This window comes from Polypterus senegalus, chromosome 14 (genome assembly GCF_016835505.1).
Source record: "Polypterus senegalus isolate Bchr_013 chromosome 14, ASM1683550v1, whole genome shotgun sequence".
Taxonomy (NCBI): domain Eukaryota; kingdom Metazoa; phylum Chordata; class Cladistia; order Polypteriformes; family Polypteridae; genus Polypterus; species Polypterus senegalus.
In genome coordinates this window covers 117,140,423-117,157,330 of record NC_053167.1, presented here as the reverse complement: position 1 = coordinate 117,157,330, position 16,908 = coordinate 117,140,423, and positions in this window count along the sequence as shown.

Sequence of the window (16,908 nt, the reverse complement as noted above, 5' to 3'; positions counted from 1 at the left end):
TCATCTTGAGTACTGGGTGTCGTTTTGGTCTCCAGGCTACAAAAATAACATAGCAGTGTGTGGAGGATGGCTGGCCGTTTATCCCGGCCAATACCCCCAAGCCGCCAGGTGGAGCCCTCCTTGCAGCATGGAAGTCCCCAGAAGACCAGCAGGGCATCATGGACAATGGAGTTTTTATGTACAGCCCTGCTGGATGCCATGGGGACCACTAGGGGACGCTGTAGGGAGGAGTAACGGATATTTTCCCTGCGCCCCGGAAGCACGCGTGGACAAGAGGAATGACGTGCTTCCGGGGTGAAGAAAAGAACTTGTACCTAACCCAGAAGTGATTGAAAGTCACATGGACTGGGGATGGAGAACATTTCCAGGTCAGGAGATATAAAAGGACTGTGGCAGCTCCCAGACGGCGGGCTGAGCTGGGTGGAAGGGTGGCAATGCGTCTGGGAGCTGGAGGATTGTTTATTAGTGATTAGAAGTGTTTAAAATTACTTAAGTAATTGCTACAGTAGATCCAGACTGTTACTTTAAAATTAGTTTATGAAGAACATGGGGACACAGTTGGAACCTTTGTTTAGTGTAAATTCTACACAAACAGTAAGTTTTTCTTCACACAGAGAAAAATATCTATTCCTTCATCATCCAACCTGCTATATCCTAACACAGGGTCACGGGTGTCTGCTGGACCCAATCCCAGCCAACACAGGGCGCAAGGCAGGAACAAAACCCTGGGCAGGGCGCCAGCCCACCACAGATACAGAAACATAGACACATGGAATATGTTGCTAAGTAGTAGACAGTAGGACTTTAGTAACCTGCAAAACTAAGATAGATAGATAGATAGATAGATAGATAGATAGATAGATAGATAGATAGATAGATAGATAGATAGATAGATAGATAGATAGATACTTTATTAAAGCCAAGGGGAAATTCACATACTCCAGCAGCAGCATACTGATAAAAAACAATATTAAATTAAAGATTGATAAAAATGCAGGTAAACCAGACAACTTTGTATAATATTAACGTTTACCCCCCCGGGTGCAATTGAAGAGTCGCATAGTGTGGGGGAGGAACGATCTCCTCAGTCTGTCAGTGGAGCAGGACGGTGACAGCAGTCTGTCACTGAAGTTGCTCCTATGTCTGGAGATGATCCTGTTCAGTGGATGCAGTGGATTCTCTATGATTGACAGGAGCTTGCTCAGCGCCCGTCACTCTGCCACGGATGTCAAACTGTCCAGCTCCATGCCTACAACAGAGCCTGTCTTCCTCACCAGTTTGTCTAGGCGTGAGGTGTCCTTCTTCTTTATGCTGCCTCCCCAGCACACCACTGCATAGAAGAGGGTACTCGCCACAATCGTCTGATAGAACATCTGCAGCATCTTATTGCAGAGGTTGAAGGACACCAGCCTTCTAAGGAAGTATAGTCGGCTCTGTCCTCTCTTGCACAGAGCATCAGTATTGGCAGCCCAGTCTAATTTATCATCCATCTGCAGGTATTTATAGGTTTGTACCCTCTGCACATAGTCACCTCTGATGATCATGGGGTCCATGAGGGGCTTGGGCCTCCTAAAATCCACCACCAGCTCCTTGGTTTTGCTGGTGTGCAGGTGGTTTAAGTCTCACCATTTAACAAAGTCCTTGATTAGGTTCCTATACTCCTCCTCTTGCCCACTCCTGATGCAGCCCATGATAGCAGTGTCGTCAGCGACCTTTTGCACATGGCAGGACTCCGAGTTGTATTGGAAGTACAATGTATAAAGGCTGAACAGGACCAGAGAAAGTACAGTCCCCTGTGGCGCTCCTGTGTTGCTGACAACAATGTCAGACCTGCAGTTCCAGAGACGCACATACTGAGGTCTGTCTGTAAAATAGTCCACGATCCATGCCACCAGGTATCAATAGACTTATTCTATATATAAATAGACTTGAACTTGTTTTTCGAAGAATTAAGTGGAGAGGACTGGTTAACTTTTTTAGGCAGAATGGCCTCATCTAGAATATTCTACTCTTCTATTCCAAAGTGAAGATTGGACTTAGGCAAGGCTGTATGATGGCTGCTTTGCTCTTCAGCCTAGTCAATGACTGGACAATGCAACGCATACTTGAGGTCCCTGATTTTGCTGATGTCCTTGCCTTGCTATCATGTTCTCACAATCAAGTGCAAGAAAAAACAAACCATCTCAACACATTTGCACAGAAGCTGGGACTGCAGATCAGCTTGACCCAGATGGAGGTCATAACACTTAATGTGGACAGCCCAACATCTGTTACAGTTGATGGAGAAAGCCTATCTGTGGCTGATCCCCTCATTTATTTGGCAGGCAAATTAAATTATAATGGAGCACCAGTTAATGACAACCATAGCAGATTTTGAAAAGGAACAAACATCTTCTGGATCTTCAACAATGTATGCATGGAAATTCATTAAGCTAGGGCTCCACCAGAGCTGTGTCTTATTAACTCTTCCATTGGCATATGATTGATGGAAGATGCACCTAAGGTAAAGAAGCCTTTTGGGAATTATCATCTGAATGAAGACTGCATGAAACCACCCTGGTTGTAGAAAAGCCCCAGTGCCATAGACGTTCTTAGGGTTAAACACATGGGGAACAAGAGGTTACAGATACCAGTTGCATAGCTGGTTTTGAGATTCCCTCCTATCCCACATTAAGAAAAGAGCCTAAGAGGTTAGTTGGTACCTTTTCTTTTGGGCGCATGTCACATGTGATCTGATAATACAATAAAACACAAGTCAAGTAGAGATTGACCTTTATAAATATTCTGTAGGAACGTCTACTCAATTGCACCTGTTATGGACTTTTCAACTCAGGATTCACCATAGCATTGGAAGTCAAGAATAGAAGATGCCAAAACACCAAGGTGCTTGCTACTTGATGGCAATGAGCGTTGTCACACACGTGCGTATGAGACTTAGCTAAAGGGTCTAAAGGAGAGTAATTCCACGCCAGACCAGAGGGGTGGCACAGTGCGCTGACCTTTTTCTCGCTTTCCTGCAGACTGTTCACGGGAAATTTCAGCTGGTTCTTGACTATCTATCTCTGCTCTTAACTCCTTCCGAAATAATACTGCTGTGCCAGGACATGATGAATGTTTAATAGAGTCTTCCGTTAAAGTTCACACCATTAATACTGTAATAAGCAATCTCAATGCACGTAGAAAACCTAGGAAATACGGCATAAACTCCAATAATCTAATTAAAATCACTATTTTAGAGGAACAATGTATTAAAACTATAAAACAGATCGCAGATTAAACAAAAATATACACAGAGCGCTAATAATAATAATTTAGTTCCTATTCCAAATAACAATAACGCACATAGTACTCATCTCTGCACCTCCGAAACATTAAATATGGCACTATTAAATGTCAGAGCTTTAACTAACAAAACGTTTTTATCAACGATCTTATTAGTGATAAAAATAGATCTTATTGCACTAAATGAAACATGGCTGAATTCAGATGCGCGTCAGTTTTAATCGAATCTGCGCCTCCGGATTACAGTTTTACTCATTCAAACCGCCAGGGAAAAAGGGGGGGCGGATTGGCTAACATTTACTCGAGCCGATTAAAATGTAAAGATGTCAGTTTTGGTAAGTTCAAGTCCTTTGAGTATCTCGCCGTTGTTATTCATGGAGATTCTCAAGTTCTAGTACTATCCGTGTATAGACCTCCTAAATATAACGCGTCGTTTTTTGAGGAATTCTCTGACTTAATGTCAATTTTAATTACTAATTATGACACACTCCTAATAGTTGGCGACTTTAATTTTCATATAGATAATCAGTGTGATCTAAAAGTAAAAGAATTTATGAACCTCCTGGATTCTTTTGATTTGAGACAACTCATAAATCAGCCTACACATAAAGCAGGTCATACATTAGACTTAGTGATTACTAAAGGACTGAAAGTTGATATAAAACAGATCATTGATATTGGTCTATCAGACCATTTTCTTCTACTTTTAATATAGAAATAATGATAAAAACACTCATGAGAAGCATATTGTTAAAAACGCTTCTTTGATTCGCAGCAGCTTTAAAACTTACAAACATTTTAAGCAATCAGTCCGTTTATAGTGCCAGCTATAATAGCGAGGACAATGTAAATAGTAAGGTGGAAAGATTTAATTCTAAAGTGAGAGCTGCTGTTGACATAGTTGCACCTGAAAAGACAGTGAAAAAATCTTCTAGCATTGTATACCATGGAAGACCCAAAGAGTGTCTGATTTAAAGAGAACATGCCGTAGAGCTGAGCGTCAATGGAGGAAGAGTAAACTTACTATCCACCACGAAATATTAAAAGTCAAAATAACAGAATACAATAACACTGTCCGTCTTGAGAGACGCTGCTATTTCTCTAATATTATAAATAACAATGCTAGTAATCCTAGAGTCTTATTTTCAACAATTGATCACCTACTAAACCCAGGTAGCTCAAAGGAATGCCTCCTAAGTGCTTCCAGTGAAACCTGTGAGGCTGTCGCTGTATTCTTCAATCAAAAATTAATGATATTAGAAATAACATAGTATATCTCCCCAACACTAAGGATCCCCTAAACCCCAACATCCTGTTATAAACAAATTAAACTCTTTCACTAGGATAGATTTACCTGATTTACAAAAATAATATCTCAATTAAAACCCTCCACCTCGTCCTTGACCCGATACCAACAAGGTTTTTCAAAGAAGTATCAGGCGTGCTAATTGATAATGTTCTTGACATAGTAAATTCGTCACTAGATACTGGGGTCTTCCCAGACTGTCTTAAGACTGCTGTAGTTAAACCCCTACTTAAGAAACATAATCTTGACCCTCAGCTCTTGAAAATTTTAGACCCATCTCTAACTGCCCTTCTTAAGTAAAGTTCTAGAGAAGGCAGTCATTATGCAGTTAAATGACCACCTAAATAAACATGCTATTCTTGATAAATTTCAGTCAGGTTTTAGAACAAATCACAGCACAGAAACTGCACTCGTTAAAGTAGTAAATGACTTGCGGGTAAATGCAGACAGAGGCCATTTATCTGTTCTCATCCTCTTAGATCTGAGTGCTGCATTTGACACCATTGATCACAACATTCTTAGAAATCGCCTTAGTCAATGGGTGGGCCTCTCTGGCAGTGTCTTAAATTGGTTTGAATCCTACCTGACAGGGAGAAAATATTTTGTTAGTTGTGGGAATTACAACTCAAGACACATGATATCCAATATGGTGTTCCACAAGGCTCTATCCTGGGTCCGCTGTTATTCTCAATCTACATGCTTCCGTTAGGTCAGATTATCTCAGGGCACAACGTGAGCTACCACAGCTATGCTGATGACACACAGCTGTACTTATCAATAGCACCTGATGACCCGATTCTATTGATTCACTAACACAATGTCTGACTAGTATCTCAGAATGGATGAATAGTAATTTTCTCAAGTTAAATAAAGAGAAAACTGAAATTTTAGTGATCAGCAATAATGGATACAATGAGGCTATTAGAAATAAACTGGATACATTAGGATTAAAAGTCAAGACGGAGGTAAAAAGCTTAGGGGTGATTGTTGACTGTAATCTGAATTTTAAATCACATATTAATCAGATCATTAGGACAGCATTTTTTCACTTAAGAAACATAAGTAAAGTTAGACCTCTTTATCACTGAAAGATGCTGAGAAATTAGTTCACGCGTTTGTTTTCAGTCGACTAGATTACTGTAACGCACTCCTCTCAGGACTACCCAAAAAAGATATAAATCGTTTGCAACTAGTGCAGAATGCAGCTGCTAGAATCCTAACTAGGAAAAGAAAATCAGAACACATTACTCCAGTTTTGATGTCACTACACTGGTTACCTGTGTCATTCAGAATTGACTTTAAAATTCTGCTTATGGTTTATAAAGCCTTAAATAATCTCGCCCCATCTTATATATCGGAATGTCTGACACCTTATATTCCAAATCGTAACCTCAGATCCTCAAATGAGTGTCTCCTTAGAATTCCAAGAACAAAACTTAAAAGAAGTGGTGAGGCGGCCTTCTGCTGTTATGCACCTAAAATCTGGAATAGCCTGCCAATAGGAATTCGCCAGGCTGATACAGTAGAGCACTTTAAAACACTGCTGAAAACACATTACTTTAACATGGCCTTTTTATAACTTCATTTTAATCGTAATTTAACTTAATCCTGATACTCTGTATGTTCAATTCATCATAACAACTATTCATGGTGGCTCTAAAATCGGTACTGACCCCTACTCTCTTTTCTGTTTCTTTTTCCGGTTTCTTTGTGGTGGTGGCCTGCGCCACCTCCACCTACTCAAAGCTTCATGATGCTCCAACAATGATGGACGGATTAAAAGGAAGAAGTCTACGTGACCATCATCATCATCAAGCCCTTCCGTGAGAACCCTAAATCCAAAGAGGACTGTTTCATTTATGTTAGGTAGAATGCCCAGAGGGGACTGGGCGGTCTCATGGTCTGGAATCCCTACAGATTTTATTTTTTCTCCAGCCGTCTGGAGTTTTTGTTTTTCTGTCCCCTGGCCATTGAACCTTACTCTTATTCGATGTTAATGTTGATTTATTTTTTTATAATTATGTCTTTCATTTTTCTATTCTTTAATATGTAAAGCACTTTGAGCTACTGTTTGTATGAAAATGTGCTATAGAAATAAATGTTGTTGTTGTTGTTGTTGGTCCTGATCACATTGCTTTCACGTCCGGCCCTTCTGATGATGTCACTTCTGGTCCCAAACCCATGGAGGAAGACCCTTTCAGTTCCGGTCCTTTTCATGACGTCACTTCTGGGTCCAAGCCTTGTTAACATCATATCCTGTTTAGGCCTTTATAACCAGCATTTAACAAATAGTTGATCAGTTCTGTTTTGGACTCCGTTCTGAGCACATTAGTGCTAGCAATTTACCCTTTTTCAGCCAGGAAATATTATACGGGTGGCTGCCCCAAACATTTTTATGATTCTTGCGTTTACTTTTTGTGACAGTGTCTACAGTATGTATTCCAAACTGATAATGCAGACAATGTTTTGTCATACACTGTATATGGTAGCAAAGATATGGAAAGTTATAATGAACTTTGGACAAAATGGAAATATGTATGTGGATTTTAAATCAATGCTGATTCAGAGAAGTTTGACAGCTTAAACATGGCGTTTGTGGGTGGGATCTGGAAATAAAAGGTTATGATGTGGTGGGTGCGGCACGCTCCCTCTCTCTGAGGTTATGGTGCCAGCAGCCATTATGTCTGATTAGTCTATTTGTGATGGCATGTTACACCTGAACCCACTGTCTTCATTATTGGGGTTTCAGGAGCCAAGGCAAGTTATGGCAATACCAAGAGCATGGTAGGGGCAGCCCATGACTTGGACTCAAGTGCATCACAAGGCTCATTGCACAGACACTCAAGAAGACCAACACAGAGTCATCAAATAACTTAACAGTCTTTGATTTGAGGAAAAATCTGGAATAACTGCTAAAAAACATCCCACATGGATACGGGGAGAATAAGCAAAAATGACTTTTTTTTTTTAGGATTGAACCAGGGTTCCCAGATATATCTGGCAAAAATGTGAAAACTACTGTGCTATCTTGTTAACTTTAAGCAACATACATTTCTGAAGGCTCACCAACCTATTTCAGAATTCATTCCTCAATCTAATGTCCAGTTCTTTACTTTAATAAATTGTTTTCTGTAAAAATCTGAGATTGTGACCACCTATTTCATTTATGTCATAAGCCTTCCAGGGTCGACCTGTCTGTATGCTGTGCTCTGAGACAGTAGGTTTTTTATCCTTGCCAGGGTCATTCCCAGGTTTCTATATCCATGTCATTAACTTTATTTCAGACTGGCTCTAGGCTCTATTTATACCATCCATTTCTTTATTCCCATGCGGAAGAGGAATAAGACCCCAGTACCATTAAATCAAAGTCCACAGAAAATAAAATAATATCTAGCAAATTATGACTTTATTCTTTTGTCCTATAAAATGATTTAAAGTCATGAAACATTATACATGTTTTCAAATCCTAAAACTCGGTGAGCCCAAAAAATTCTGATAAATTCATCAGTGTAAAAAAAAAAAAAAAAACAAAGTTTGATGCTCCATGAAGCTTAGGTTTTTAAATGTCATGTCACTGAGAAAATTAATGATAATGCTATCCATTCACAGCAGATGGTGTAATTATTATGAGCGGCATAACAAATATCTTCTGATGCATTACGACAGGCCACGTTTAGGACAGCAGAGGGCTTTTAGGAGTTATCCTCGGGCTGCCATTTAGAACAATGAAAAATGTTTTGGTGTCTAATCACAGACACCAGATGTGCTTAGGGATTGATTTTTTGTAAAAAAAATACTTTAAAAACTGCATTCACCCAATGGTGTTGAACTCTTCGTTGTCTACATTAAGAAAACAATCATTGAAATTAAGTGACTCTCTTCATTTGAAGGAACACGTCTCTGCAACTAAAAAACAAAAAAACGAAAAGTGAAGTCGGTGTCTGCTTATTTAACATGGCCCCATAATTCTGCTAAATTAGGCAAACCTTTTCATTGCTTTGGTGTGTCACTCAGCTCTATCATTAAAATCAAAGCATCCACTGATCAATCAATTAATAAATGGATGAATGAATAAGCAAATCAGACAAGCAATACATATACACATCCACTATTCATCCCTTTATCAGTCAGTCGATTAAATACAATCAATCCAGTCACATTTTCATCCATCCGTCCATATAACTTGGGTTTGTGGGGCGACAGCACTTGACTTAGCGCAGCAAAAACAAAATACATGGGGCTAGACAATATATGTGGGCAATTTGAAGTCACTAATCCATTGTGGGCAATTTGAAGTCACTAATCCATCTACCAACAATATCTTTAAGAAAGTGGGAGGACAACTGGAAACCCCATGGAGAAAATCCTCACTAAGGAAGAACATGGAATCTCTGCCCAGACCAGGAATCGATCATCAATCTCTGCTGCTTTGAGACAAGAGCACCAACTACCCTGCCATTATCTGCAAAAACAGATCAGTAAAAATAAAACTGTTTGCCACAGTGACACAGTAATTACAGTTTCTACACCATTGATCCAGCAGTTCTGACTTTGATCTGTGTTGTCTGCATGATCCGTCAGGGTCTGTGTGTGTGTGTGTTTTTTTTCAGCGTAATCCACTTTTCCTTCAACATTCCAAAGATATGTGGTTTATTTGGCCCATTGTCGGTGTGAATGTTGGTGTGTGCGTGATTGGGCTCTGCAAAGAACTGGCACCCAGGGAGTGATAATAAATTGTCACACAAAATTGTACTCTTAATTGAAGAAATGTTTTTTGTTGTGATCAAATATTTATTGAAGTTTATGTAACATTAATGATTAATAGAAATAATTAAATAAACAGGTTTCTTATACAGTAAACAGTCATAAGAAAATAGTAATTAGACAGTGATAAGAGTAATAATATTACCCATACCACCGTCCGGCACACATAATTTACCATGAAAAAGGTAAAAAGATCAGTGCACAGGCCCATGGCAAAACAATTTCAGGGTGTAGAATAACTGCATTGAACAATCTCAAATTGAATGTTTTGAAGATTGGGATTCTTAAATGAAAGTAAAATACTGCTAAAAATACCTTTCTAAGAAAAGTAAGGGTCTTAAGGGAAGGTCCTGCTAATAAACAGAGAGAATTGGTAAAGGACAATATGAGGCCTTGTATATACTGTAGATAAGCATATAGAGAGATACCACATGTCTTATGAAGTGGATGGGAGAGGAAGAGCAGAAGATGGAGCCAATTGGAAGTTTTGAGAACACAACTTAGTTGTAAGCAAAAAGAAAAAGAGGAGGATAGGATTCTAAACTCACACCTCAGGGACTGGAATATCTGGAGCCAAGCGTTATTAAAAATGTTGCCAAGAGCTGTAATGCCTAGGGAGGCTCATGAGGGAAATAAAATGGGAACGACTACCCATACACAAAGCAGGATTATTAAAGATGGGAGTGTGTGAATACAATCTGGGGCAAAATATTATTTAAATACTAAAAAAAACATTAAGGCTAAAAATGGGGTCTATGGAGAAGTCCATTCTCTAGGAAAACAGATTATTTTTCTGAGCCATCACTACAAACTACATGGGGTAAGTAACATGTAAAAAATATACAATTTTTGGGTGCAGTATTCCATTAAGATTGCAGACTTTTAAAAAATGACCTGATTGCCATGGCTCCTATCTTTCTGTCCTCCAGGCCTGTATTGTATGAATTGGTGCATTATGTCTGAGTCCAATAGCTCAGTTTTTCTTGCAGGAATGGCAGTGATGAATGGCTGAGCTAGATATTGTAGGATATAAAATAATGGATGGACCAGTGAAAGCCAGAATGTGGGAGTGTTTGCATCGCCCATGTGCTAGGTAGCAGTGGTCCTCGTATGAGAACCTTGTTTTGGGGTGCTAGGGATTTGGGAGTCCGTAAATGCAGTTCTGTAGGGGTCCCTTGGGATCGATGGAGGCAACTGTTAGTGGAGGACCACCCTACTTTATCTAGGGCCTGGAAGGGCTTCCTCAAAGAGTCAGAATAGCACCAGAAGCATTCCTGGGTTAAGCAACATTCAATGGAGGATAGAAGGAGGAAAGATTGCTGATTTATTATTCATTTGTTGTATTAATTGTGGCACATTGTTGGAAAGAGGTCTATAAAAGGTTCATGGTGTAAATAAATACCTGTTATTTCTTTCATATAATGTCCAGTATTTTGCTGTGTCTTAGGTTTGGGTCTCTCTGGCGCACCCTGGTGGACACAACATGCTTCTATTTTTGCCAGTGCACTCAATTGATACAGTAGATATATTTAACTTATGCTTTTAGTTGTTTTAATGGTCAATCTTATCTTATTTGAGCAAGAAAACCTGTGAATTTATTTTTTTTCAGTATTGAAAATTTACACTAAATATTGCAAGTTCTGCTCTCATCCTTTTGCTTGAATAAAATGGCAAATCAACAGTAAGACTTCTCTCTCTGTCTGACCAGAGGTAATACGTTACTTTACTTATGAATGTTTCTCACTTAAACTCTTGACAAAAGAAATTAAATAAATGCCATGTTAACATTTTGTTGACACAGTGGTAGTGTTGCTGCCTTACAGGAATAAGACCACAGTTTGCATCCTGGTCCTCCCAGTGTGAAGTCTGCATGTTCTCCCCATGTCCATGAGAGTTTTCTCCGGGTGCTTCAGTTTCCCCCCACTGTCCAAAGGCATGCAGTTAGGTGAATTGGTGCTGGAGTGTGGTTTGTGGCTGTGTGGTTGTTCGCCTTGTGATGGACTGGCACCCAGTCCAGGGTTTGTTCCTACCTTGTGCCTTATGCTTGCTGGGATTGGCTCCGGCACCCCTCCGAGGCCCTGGTCAAGCGTATTAGCACATGACATGATGTGACCATGGTAATATAAAAAAAATTATCATTGAGGTATGCATCATCTTTACTATATTTTGCTTTTCTGATACAGCAGCAAACAGCAAAAGCAGTGAATAGGATAATTGAAATAATGGTAATGGTATGTGAATTCTTGATTTGTTATTTTATCTCAAAAACACTGGTTAGTGCTCTTCCTCACAACTCCAGGGATTTGAATTTGACGCCCTCCTTGTGTGACATTTGTGCATTCTCCTCTAATTGATGACTTTCCTCTGGGTTCTCTACTTCATCACCCATCCCAAAGTCAGGAATGTTAGGTTAATTGGCCCCTCCTGAGCATGTGAGCCCTGAAATGTTCTGGCTTTCTTCCCAGGGTTGGATTTGTTTTTTTACATTCAGGGATACTGAATTAATGTCTAGCTTCCTAGTAGCTCATATTTAGAAATTCTGGGTAAAAACTGGAGGAATGTTGTAAGAGCTGCACAGTGGTGCATCAGTGAGTTAATAGTGCTGCAACATGGTTTTAGATATCTGGAATTGATAGAGTGCTTATAAAAAAGTATTCACATCTTATTGTTATACAATAAAACTGTTCAGTTGGATGTACTATGCTTGAGTCCAATGGCTCAGTTTCTCTTGCAGGTAGACCAGTGCTAAATGGCTGTACTAGACATTCTGGCCATTTATTATCTGGACAGGAGGCCCGAGATGAATGATAGATGGATTGGCCCACTGGATGAAGAGAGTGCAACTTGGGAGTGGTTCCATCACCCACATGCCACCCACAAGTGGCAGTGGTCCTCGTATGAGAACCAATTCAGGTCGCCCACTGGGTTGCAAGGGAGATTTAGACTGGAAATACAGCCCTGTAGGGGTCCCTTGTTCCTGTATGGGTACCTTGTATCATAGTGGATTTAGTTTGGATGTTTTTGACATTGATCAACATATAAAAATGAAACGGATCTCTGCAAAGTGGTCTGAATAATTTACAAATATAAAACACAAAATCATTTATTGCACAAGTATTCATCAATTCTATCATGGCACACTTAAACTATGACTGCTGCAGCCAATTGGCCTTAGAAGTTCCATAATTAGTTCAATGAAAATCACCTATCTGGAATTTTATTTGGGCGGCACGGTGGCGCAGTGGTAGCGCTGCTGCCTCGCAGTTAGGAGACCCGGGTTCGCTTCCCAGGTCCTCCCTGCGTGGAGTTTGCATGTTCTCCCCGTGTCTGCGTGGGTTTCCTCCCACAATCCAAAGACATGCAGGTTAGGTGGATTGGCGATTCTAAATTGGCCCTAGTGTGTGGGTGTGTTTGTGTGTGTCCTGCGGTGGGTTGGCACCCTGCCCAGGATTGGTTCCTGCCTTGTGCCCTGTGTTGGCTGGTATTGGCTCCAGCAGACCCCCGTGACCCTGTATTCGGATTCAGCGGGTTAGAAACTGGATGGATGGATGGATGGATGGAATTTTATTTGACTGTAGTATAAATATGTCTGACTGTATCTGGAAGATCCTGCTTTTGGTGAGTTAGTATGGTGGGCTAACTTACAAAATGAAGACAAAAGAACACTCAGAGCAACTCTGTGAAAAGGGGTTTGAAAAGCGCAGGTCAGAATAAGGAGACCAGACAATATTCAAGTCACTGAAAATACCTTGGAGTCCAGTTAAATCTGTTGTTAAGAAATAAAAAACAGTCAAGCACAGCAGTAAATATGCCTAGAACTGGCTATTCACAAAAAATGAGTAATCAGCAAGAAGAAGACTAGTGAGGGAGGCCACCAAGAAACCTATGGGGTGCCACCCATGTGCGTCAGTGGATCATCCTCAGGGCTCCTCTGTTATGTAGTACCGCACCAGGATGAAAAGGGGACACCGGTGCTGGTCATGTCCTCTCGGATTCTCTCCGCAGCACTGAGAAGAAGCCCAGTGAGGGTACCTGACTCCAACCCTTCAAGTCTCCCACATATAAATTAGCAGGATGACAGAAGGAGGTGTCACTCTGTGAGCAGAGCACATCACAGGACGGAGCTCCTGCACACCTTACCTTCTCGAAGGAACCCTAACTTTGAAGCCTGGATTTGGCTATCTTTAATTTTCGGTTTGTCTTCACAGCCTCTGTGCCATAGGGCACTTGTACTTTTGGTTGATTTTCAGTTGAAAGTAAACAGAGACAACTGGGTTGGCACCCTAATGTTTATTGAATGGATTTGTGTTTCCTCACTCCACCATGGAAGACTCTTAAGGAATTATGAACTACAGTACAGTGGCTCAGGCTGGAGAAACAACTGTTGCCCGGGTGCTTCACCAGCACCAACATTTATTTCTATGGTACACAGAATGTAGCTGAAAGTGCTTTACAAGAAATGGTTACAAGAAAAGAAAAACAACTTAACCCTTTCAGCCCTGACATCCTATTACTAGCACATAATTATGCAACCTTTTTTGTAAAGCACAGGTATGTTTCCAGCCATTGGAACAGAGCATGCTACTATTGGCGCAGACTGGAGAGACTGGCATACAGTCCGCAAAACACAGAAGTGAAAATGGATGCTTCCGGACTGTGCGCACCATAAAGTAAGTAGCTCCACTTTCAATTTTATTTCCTCAAGAAGATTAAAGTATTTGGAAGCTATTTTATAATAATGGTGATATTGTTCTGTTTTTTTCATTTTTGAGCTTCCTAGACACCCCAAAGGTAGAATATCTCCAGAGAATCCAGGCCCAAAAGGGTTAAATTAGACAAGACTATTAATGAATAAAAAATTAAAACATCAATGCAAGCTTACATAACAAAAATATGTGATTAGTAAAAACGTAGAGTCCTTATATGTAATATAATATTTAAGTATTTATCGTATTGATCAGGTCAGATGTCTGGGACGCCAGAAAAAAATTACATTAAGCCAGAGAAAAAATAAAAAAATAAATAAAAACTGGGCATTTTACCTAACATAAATGTTCTTAAGTCATTCCTTATTGTTTTCAGTGACGCACAGACACACAGACATAATTCCAAAAATGGTATTTTCAGACTCGGGGAAGTCTAAAACGTCGAAATTCATCAAAATCTCAACATTGAATTTTTGGATGATTACAATACTTTCCCTATACTTCATATGCAAGAAAGTGTGGGAGGTCTAAAATGTTCAGATTCATCCAAATTTCAACATTGAATTTTCGGACGATTACAACACTTTCCCTACACTTCGTGTGGTATTTTCGGACTCAGGGAGGTCTAAAACATTGAAATTCATTAAAATCTCAACATCATATTTTTGGATGATTACAATTCTTTCCCTATGCTTTGTATATGAGAAAATAAAAAATGCACAAGCTTGAAAATAAGCATTTGAGAGACTCTGAAGTCAGCTGGACTAATGAGAACAAAATTGAACTTTTTGGTTCTCAGACTGAATGAGATTTTTAAACACTGCATATCATCCAGAACACATCATCCCTGCTGTGAGCCATGCTGGCGGCAACATCATGCTGAGGAGATGCTTCTCTGCAGCAGGTCCTGGAAGGCTTATGATGGTAGAGGGTAAATAAAATGAATGCAGCAAAATACAGGGAAGTCATGGATGAAAAACTTGGTGCAGTCTGCAAGAAACCTACTCCTTGGAAGTGGAGCCAGTGCCACACAGGAATGGCTTGGAAGCATCAATGTTAATGTCCAGGAGTGGCCGATTCAGAGTACAAATCTCAATCTAATTGAGAATTTGTGTGTTCACTCAAAATCAACATGGAACCTGACATGGATTGAACAGTTCTGCAAAGAAGAATGTGGGGAAATGGCAGACTGCACATGTCATCATGGCTGCCAAAGGTGCATCTACTACTCACTGGCTTGAAAGAAGTGAATACTTATGTGATCAATTATTATTTATTTTATATTTGTATTTTACTTAGACTACTTTGCATAGCCTGGTTTTCACTTTAGCATTAAAGAGTGGTTTTCTGTTGATCAAAGTCAAAATGTCTAAATTAAATCCACTGTCATTCAGTTTTCTGTGGTAACTTCCATGGGGTGAATAGTTTTTATATGCACTGTATTTGTCCTCGTCACTGGCAGAATGAAGGGCACATGTTCTATTGGTGGCCCTGTGAGTTCAGACTAAATATTTGCACAATTGTTTAAAAAAATGAGTTTCTGCATGTCTTGCAATGGTCTGCTTAGTCCTTGGTCCTTGGCTTGCATGTGATGTCTTCTTAATGAATTTCAGGTTCCTGCAAGACTATGATGAATGAAGGATGTCCATAAATTATCTTAATTGTAATGCAGAGAATATTATATTGCACTCCATCATGGTTTGTGTAAAATGTGCATGTTTTTCTTCCATCTGTACTGGATTTACTTTGGGGAGTTAAGTCTAACTTCCACATTGCAGAAAGGAGCATTCTAGGGTGGCTGAAAAATGAGTGCATCTCATTCAGAGTTAGTTTGTGCCTTGAGTCCAATAGTCTGCTTACTGGCTTTGGGATCCAGGGACAATGAATTGAAATTCTTGGTCTCAAGGAATGGATAGATTTATACATTGTGAAGTACAAACTACAGACAGAATCGATTAAGAGTTGGGGAAACCATCTCCATATACTGTGTACCGCTCAAGCTGTAAAAATGGCTTTGAGGTATCGGTTGTTGCATGCAAAGTACACACGATATAAGGAATTGTTGACAGAGGGAAGTTTTATGGAGTCGGAACCAGAAGGATAGCAGATGTAGAGGAAATGTGGGTGAAGTGAACAGAGTGGAGTGGAGGTGATGTCATCTTTGTGAGCCAGAACTGAGGACTTCATGAGAGGGACCGGAGATGAAGTCATTACGGGAGGACTGTTAGTGGGTGCGGAAGTGCATTGGGCTTTATTGTTGGGAGGTCGTCTGTGGTATGTACGGTTATACACTTTCTGTTGAGGAAGAGAGAATGGCATTAATACATTGTCCTGCACTCCCATCCTTTGTCTTTTCACACTTTGTCGGGCCCGTTGGCTGCCCCCTATTTGCATGTGTGTGACAACATGTATATCTGTTTTTCTGTGTTTGTCCATATTATTTATGCCCTACAATGGTACCAGTGTGCAGACTTTGTGTCGATTGAGTGGTTGCTCACTGAGTCCCGAATAAAGCACATTACCTGCATTGTGAGGGTGTGTCAGTCACAGTACTATGGCCATGTGGTGCAATTCCCCGAGGGTGATCCGGCTCACAGGAACCTCATTGTTGAGGACCTGAGTGGCTGGACCACGCTAAGGGGGCACCCATATAACACTTGGCTACGGCAGATAGATGGTCATTTCTGGAGGGTGGGACTGGACCGTGTGTCTGCCTGAGCTGTTTCTTCATGTAATGGGTGCAACAATGTGCTGCACCAGTGCATGTTCCCCACCCTGACATGACTTACAACAGGCATCCAGGGTTTGTTCCTGCCTTGTGCCCTATGCTAAGCTGGGATAGGCTCCAGA